Raw genomic sequence first — 7,137 nt, 5'->3', positions numbered from 1 at the left:
CGGCTCCGGCGCCTTCGCCGCCTCGCCTCGCTCTGATTTGTGACGGTCCATAGCTCGGCTACGCCTCGCACTGTTCACTGTTCTACAAAGACAGTTACTCAGTTTCAGTGTTGGTGTGGTAAGAAAATGATATTGATCAGACTGATTGGACATTTTTTTTTGAATTTATGAGGAATATTTTTGTTTTTTAGAAACATCACTATGCAAAGTTTTTTGAAAATTTCGATTCAACTTGTTGACTCCAGTTCCTAACATAAATGCATATAAAACACAAATGGTAATACTTATTGGTTTTGAGGAGATATCCGTTCGGCTCCGGAATTGGTGTGAAAAAAAGTGTAATGTGTTATTGGGCGTTGGTAAATGTCGTTTGCCACTGTGGACGTAGAGAGACGAGTCTAAGGGAGGGCCAGAGTTATGCCGAACTCGCCTTCGGCTCGCTCGGCATTGGTATACAAGACGCGTGTGTTAAGAATCGAAAGTCTTTGGTTATTTTACTTGGTTGGGGAAACGGTTAAAAAGAATTTTTGTTTGAATTTGTATTTCGAAGAAAGTTAAAAAAATAGCTTAAATCTACAAATAACCTAATGTCCACCGCTGCTTCGTCACATTCGATTTAGCTTCATTTATAATTTTTGTTTGAATTTGTCTTTCAAAAAATCTACAAATAACCTAACGTCCCAAGCTATTTGGTGCCACACTCTTCATATTCAGTTTTTTTTAAATTTGTATTTTAAAGAAGTATATATAAAATATGTAGGTATAGGTTCAATGTTCAACAACGACAATTTCTCAGTTTCAGTTATGGCGTGGTAAGAACATGATACTAATCAGACTGATTTGATAATTTTTTTGAATTTATGAGTAATATTTTTGTTTTTTTTTTGGAAACAACACCTATACAAAGTGATTTTTCTAATCAACCTGTTGAATACAAATCTGCACATAATTGTACATAAGATTTTTAGTTTCGATAACACTTTTTGGTTTTGAGGATTCATCCGCTCGGCTCCGGCGGCTGCGCCGCCTCGCCTCACTCTGATTCGTAACGGTCCGTAGCTCGGCTTCGCCTCGCACTGTTTTCTGTTCAACAACGATAATTTCTCAGTTTCAGTTTTGGTGTGGTAAGAAAATGCTATTAAGCAGACTGAATTGATATTTTTTTGAATTTGTGTGGAATATTGTTTATGAAAACATCACCTATACAAAGTGATTTTTTTGAAAATGTTTATTCAACTTGTTGAATCCAGATCTGCACAGATTTTAAATATTGTCAATTTTTGGTTTTGATGAGACATACGCCCGGCTCCGGCGGCTTTGCCGCCTCGCCTCGCTCTGATTTGTAACGGTCCATAGCTCGGCTTCATTTCGCGCTGTTCACTGTTCCACAAAGACAATTTTTGACAATTTTTCAGTTTCAGTTTTCGTAATGTAAGAGACTGATATTGAGCAGACTGAATTGACAATTTTTTTGGACACATCACCTATATAAACTGCCTTTTTTTGAAAATTTCTATTCAACTTGTTCAATCCAAATCTACACATAAGATTTTTTAATTTTGTTATCACTTATTGGGTTTGATGAGAGATACGCTCGGCTCCGGCGGCTTTGCCGCCTCGCCTCGCTCTGATTTGTGACGGTCCATAGCTCGGCTTCGCCTCGCACTGTTCACTGTTCTACAAAGACAATTTCTCAGTTTTGGTAATTTTCAAAAAATTTCGTCCGCAGGTATAACAATAATAATAATAATTATCGTATATCGAATCCCGATCGCCTTCCGATCGATCGCCTCCAATAGAGAACTAAATATGCTATAATTTTCCCATTGTAAGTACATACCTACGAATTACCGTTTAAAAATTATAAAAGAAACTTGGCAAACATGCGATATAATCGTTTTTTTAGAAAAAAATTCCCAGAACCTTTATTTTTCAATCGATTCGGACGGGGAGCGGTGCATACGATAGCTAATAATTCGAGCTAAATATTCCCCATTGAACGTACCCGTCTGGCAAGTCTCTTAAAAAAATTATAACCGAAAAACTCACGCGTCTATGTCACCCTTAACTTAAAAAGCATTCAGATGACTTCCAATTTCAAAATATACCCAAAACGCAACCGGCCACGTATACATTAAGTCTTCCGCAGTAACTTTTCCATTGTAACATTATAACTATTCTCGTTCCTTTTAATTAAAATAATTAATACAAAAAATTGTGACATTAAAGAAAAAAAAACTGCGCGCGTTCGGATTCGAACGCCGATCGTCCAATTCAAACTGCAACCCGTTTATCTTTGCGCCACGTCGACTTTCGTTTATAATACTTTTAAACCACTATAAGTACGTCGAGAATACGTAAATTAGCAAATTATTTAAACGCACATTATTTACTCCACACATATTCGAAGCACTTTTAAACTTTATAATAATCAATTTCGAACACTTACCGATCATTTTAATGCGTTAATTTCGGTTTATGAGCACTTTTAAAACATGACGGAATCCGTTTGACAGTTAACCGACACTTAAACTTTATCACTTAATTTCGAACACAAATCGATCACGCACCGTTCCGAGACCGATGTTAACACGTTCCTCGTAGTTTTCTCGAATTTTTGGGACCTCTACCGAAATTCTCCGTACAAAATTAAGCTCGCAATTAATTAAAAAGCGGTTAGCGCGCGTTCGGCAATCTTCGGCGCTTAATGTTGGTGAAAAACAAAACGAAGCGGTCACGTGACTTTTGCAGACCTTCGGGAGAAAATTTACCACGGCGCCGTCGTCCTAGTTACCTCCTCGCGATAAACGGAAAAAGAAAGAGAAAACTTGCCCGCAGGTATCGAAGCCGATTTCGAGCCCGTATCTCTTCGCCGTGAAGCGCTATTCAAAATCTCCGGTTTTTCACCTCTCACCCCCCTCCGGGGGGTGGTAGGGCGACCCGCGACCCCTCGTCTCGTAGATCTCGTCGAGATCTACAATCGCGCAATTGTACGTTTTGCTCTAACTCTAACCGTTCGGCCTGTAGAAGGCGTCAAAGTTGGAAAATGCGAAAAACCACCTGTTCGAGAGAGGCCCTCCGGGTCTCGCGGTTCCCAAACGGGACCATAGAATTGAATCGCACCACGGCACAAATACGCTCCTCGACGTCGTCCGAGACCTCAGAAAGCCCCAGTAGGGTCTTTGGCTTAATTTTCGAGTTACGAATTTTTTTCTAAAATTTTCAATTTTTTCGCTTCTTATGGCAGCTACCCCGACGGGTGCCGCGGGAATTTCCTTAACCCCACCGAAAGTCGCGCCGACTATCTAAACTCCCCGAACCGGCGTCTCGACTCCGTAACTCGAACCGTATGGAAACGGCAAATTTTTATCCGCGCCCGCGCACCTCGACGACGATGCTCCCCAGCCGCCCAGCGAATTTTCCCAGGTCCCAAATTCTCAGAATCGATGCGAAATCGCTTAAAAAGCTTACGATAAAATTTTCACAAAATCGGTAGTACAATTAATTAAATTAAAAATGAAAATCGAGTAAACGGTTGAGTTCCTTATTTAAGGATCGAAAAACCGAAGCTTCGCTTCGGTTTTTCGATCCTCTTTAACTAGATAGGTCCTTACGGACCTATCGGCGCCGTTTAATTAACGTACGCCTTTTTTTGTTGTTTACCGTATAGAATTAAAAAAAAATTTTTTTTAAATTTTTTTATATTTTTTTAAAATTATTTTATTATTTTTTTGTTTCTTTATGTGGTTTACCGTTTGTCAATTTTTTTTAATTTTTTTTTTTATTTTTTTATTTTTTTTTATTTTTTTTTGTTATTTTTTTTGCTTAATGGTTGTTACAATTTTCTAAAACGGGAAAAGAAATTTGATTCGGTTCAAAAAAGCATCGATATGTCAATGGTCAATCTCATTACATAGGTTGGTAAAAATGCTTCGCATTTTAAGACTGCGCTAGAGTGAGTATATTTTGCACAAATATCGCCGAAAATGGGATATTATACGTTTGTGTATTAATTTTTGGAGGTGTAATCTATGTTCGGCGCAATATATATTTTTGCACAATTTAATTAGATGAACTTACCATAAAAATTTCGATCAAATTACCCCACATCATTGCGCATGCCCAATACGACTTCTGGCGGAGCAATTGACAATTTTTTTAAATTTGTGAAGAATGTTTTTGTTTTTTGGAACATCACCTATAGTCATTTTTTTTTAATTTCGATTCAACTTGTTAAATCTTTAATTTTGATAACACTTTTTGGTTTTGAGGAGACGTACGCTCGGCTCGGGCGCGAATGCCGCCTCGCCTCGCTTAGATTCATAACGATTCATAGCTCGGCTTCGCCGCGCACTTTTCATTTTACCGCACTACTGCAAGAAATAGTCTAAAGTGATTTATGTTTTTCGTTTGTCAGATGTCAACACGCACTATTAGGTTTGAACAAAGACAATTTCTCAGTTTCAGTTTTGATGCGGTAAGAAAATGATATTGAGCAGACTGAATTAACATTTCTTTTAAATTTGTTTTTTGGATACATCACATATATATACAAAGTTGTTTTTTTTTTAATTTCGATTCCAGATCAGCGCATAATTGCACATAAAGATTTTCTAATTTTGGGAACAATTTTTGGGTATGATGAGACATACTCGTCTCGCTTCGATTTGTTACGGTCCATAGCTCGGCTTCGCCTCGCACTGTTCGCTGTTCAACAAAGACAATTTCTCAGTTTCAGTGTTGGTGTGGTAAGAAAATGATATTGATCATTTTTTTGAATTTGCGAGGAATATTGTTTATGAAAACATCACCTATACAAAGTTTTGATGAGACATACGCTCGGCTCCGGCGGCTTCGCCGCCTCGCCTCACTCTTATTTGTCGCGGTCCATAGCTCGGCTTCGCCTCGCACTGATCACTATTCCACAAAGACAATTTCTTCGTTTCAATTTTGGTAATCTAAGAACATAATATTGAGCAGACTGAATTGACAATTTTTTTGAATTTGTGAAGAATATTTTTGTTTTTTGGAAACATCACCTATATTAAATGCCTTTTTTTGAAAATTTCTATTCAGCTTGTTCAATCCAAATTTGCACATAAGATTTTTTTAATTTTATTATCATTTTTTGGATTTGATGACAAATACGCTCGGCTCCGGCCGCCTCGCCTCGCTCTGATTTGTAACCGTCCATAGCTCGGCTTCGCCTCGCACTGTTCACTGTTCTACAAAGACAATTACTCAGTTTCAGTGTTGGTGTGGTAAGAAAATGATATTGATCAGACTGATTGGACTTTTTTTTTTGAATTTATGAGAAATATTTTTGTTTTTTGGAAACATCGCTATGCAAAGTTTTTGGAAAATTTCGATTCAACTTGTTGACTCCAATTCCTAACATAAATGCATATAGAACACAAATGGTAATACTTATTGGTTTTGAGGAGATATCCGTTCGGCTCCGGAATTGGTGTGAAAAAAAGTGTAATGTGTAAAAAAGTGTATTGGGCATTGGTAAATGTCGTTTGCCACTGTGGACGTAGAGAGACGAGTCTAAGGGAGGGCCGGAGTTATGCCGAACTCGCCTTCGGCTCGCTCGGCATTGGTGTACAAGACGCGTGTATTAAGAATCGAAAGTCTTTGGTTATTTTACTTGGTTGGGGAAACGGGTAAAAAGAATTTTTATTTGAATTTGTATTTCGAAAAAAGTTAAAAAAAATAGCTTAAATCTACACGTAACCCATGTCCAGCGCTGCTTGGTGTCACATTCGATTTAGCTTCATTTATAATTTTTGTTTGAATTTGTCTTTTAAAAGTTAAAAAAAAATTTAAAAATCTACAAATAACCTAATATACACCGCTGCTTGGTGTCACATTCGATTTAGCTTCATTTATAATTTTTGTTTAAATTTGTCTTTTAAAAAGTTAAAAAAACATTTCTTAATTCTACAATTTTTTTTTATTGCCTTTATTTTATAGTGGGCGGAGTGTTAGCAATTTGCTACTCTTCCCACTCAACCCACTATACAATCACAAACAGCCATGCCGTAAGGCCCTTACCTGGGATTCGAGCCCAGGACCCTTGTAGTCAAAGTTAGAGCTTCTAACGTAAGCTCTTCTGAGCTACGCAGGTCGGCAAATAACCTAATGTCCACCGCTGCTTGGTGCCACATTCGATTTAGCTTCATTTATAATTTTTGTTTGAATTTGTCTTTTAAAAAGTAAAAAAAAATTTTTTAATCTACAAATAACCTAATACCCACCGCTGCTTGGTGTCACATTCGATTTAGCTTCATTTATAATTTTTGTTTAAATTTGTCTTTTAAAAAGTTAAAAAAAATTTCTTAATTTAACAATTTTTTTTTTATTGCCTTTATTTTATAGTGGGCGGAGTGTTAGCAATTTGCTACTCTTCCCACTCAACCCACTATACAATCACAAACAGCCATGCCTTACCTGGGATTCGAGCCCAGGACCCTTGTAGCCAAAGTTAGAGCTTCTAACGTAAGCTCTTCTGAGCTACGCAGGTCGGCAAATAACCTAATGTCCACCGCTGCTTGGTGTCACATTCGATTTAGCTTCATTTATAATGTCTAAAGGCATTGGTATACGAGGCGCGTGCACATAAGATTTTAAATATATCACTTTTTGGTTTTGATTACAAATACGCTCGGCCGCGGCGACTTTGCCGCCACGCCTCGCTCTAATTTGTAACGGTCCATAGCTCGGCTTCGCCTCGCACTGTTCACTGTTCTACACAGACAATTTCTCAGTTTCAGTTTTGATAATGTAAGAAAATTATATTGAGCAGACTGAATTGACAATTTTTTTTTAAATTCGTGAAGAATATTTTTTTGGGTTTTTCGTCTCTTCCTTCCTTTGCCCTATACGAATTCTTTCAAACTTGCAATTTTACCTAAAAACGATCTGCTTAGTGCACCTTGCGTCTTACTCTTACCCCTGCGGGGGGTCGCGCCGTACCGACGAAAAAATTCGCGCACCCCTAACCCCTAACGGTTACGAATTTCGGAAGTACCAACGTCGAATAACTTCGCCTCCAGGTTCGAAGAAGAGTTTTTTCTTGATTTTTTACAACTCTTACCACTCATTCTTGCTATCGTGCCGGCATCCTCGAAGCGC

This window comes from Photinus pyralis, unplaced genomic scaffold (assembly GCF_008802855.1).
Source record: "Photinus pyralis isolate 1611_PpyrPB1 unplaced genomic scaffold, Ppyr1.3 Ppyr1.4_LG5, whole genome shotgun sequence".
Lineage (NCBI taxonomy): Eukaryota > Metazoa > Arthropoda > Insecta > Coleoptera > Lampyridae > Photinus > Photinus pyralis.
Note: the sequence above shows the minus strand (reverse complement) of the source record.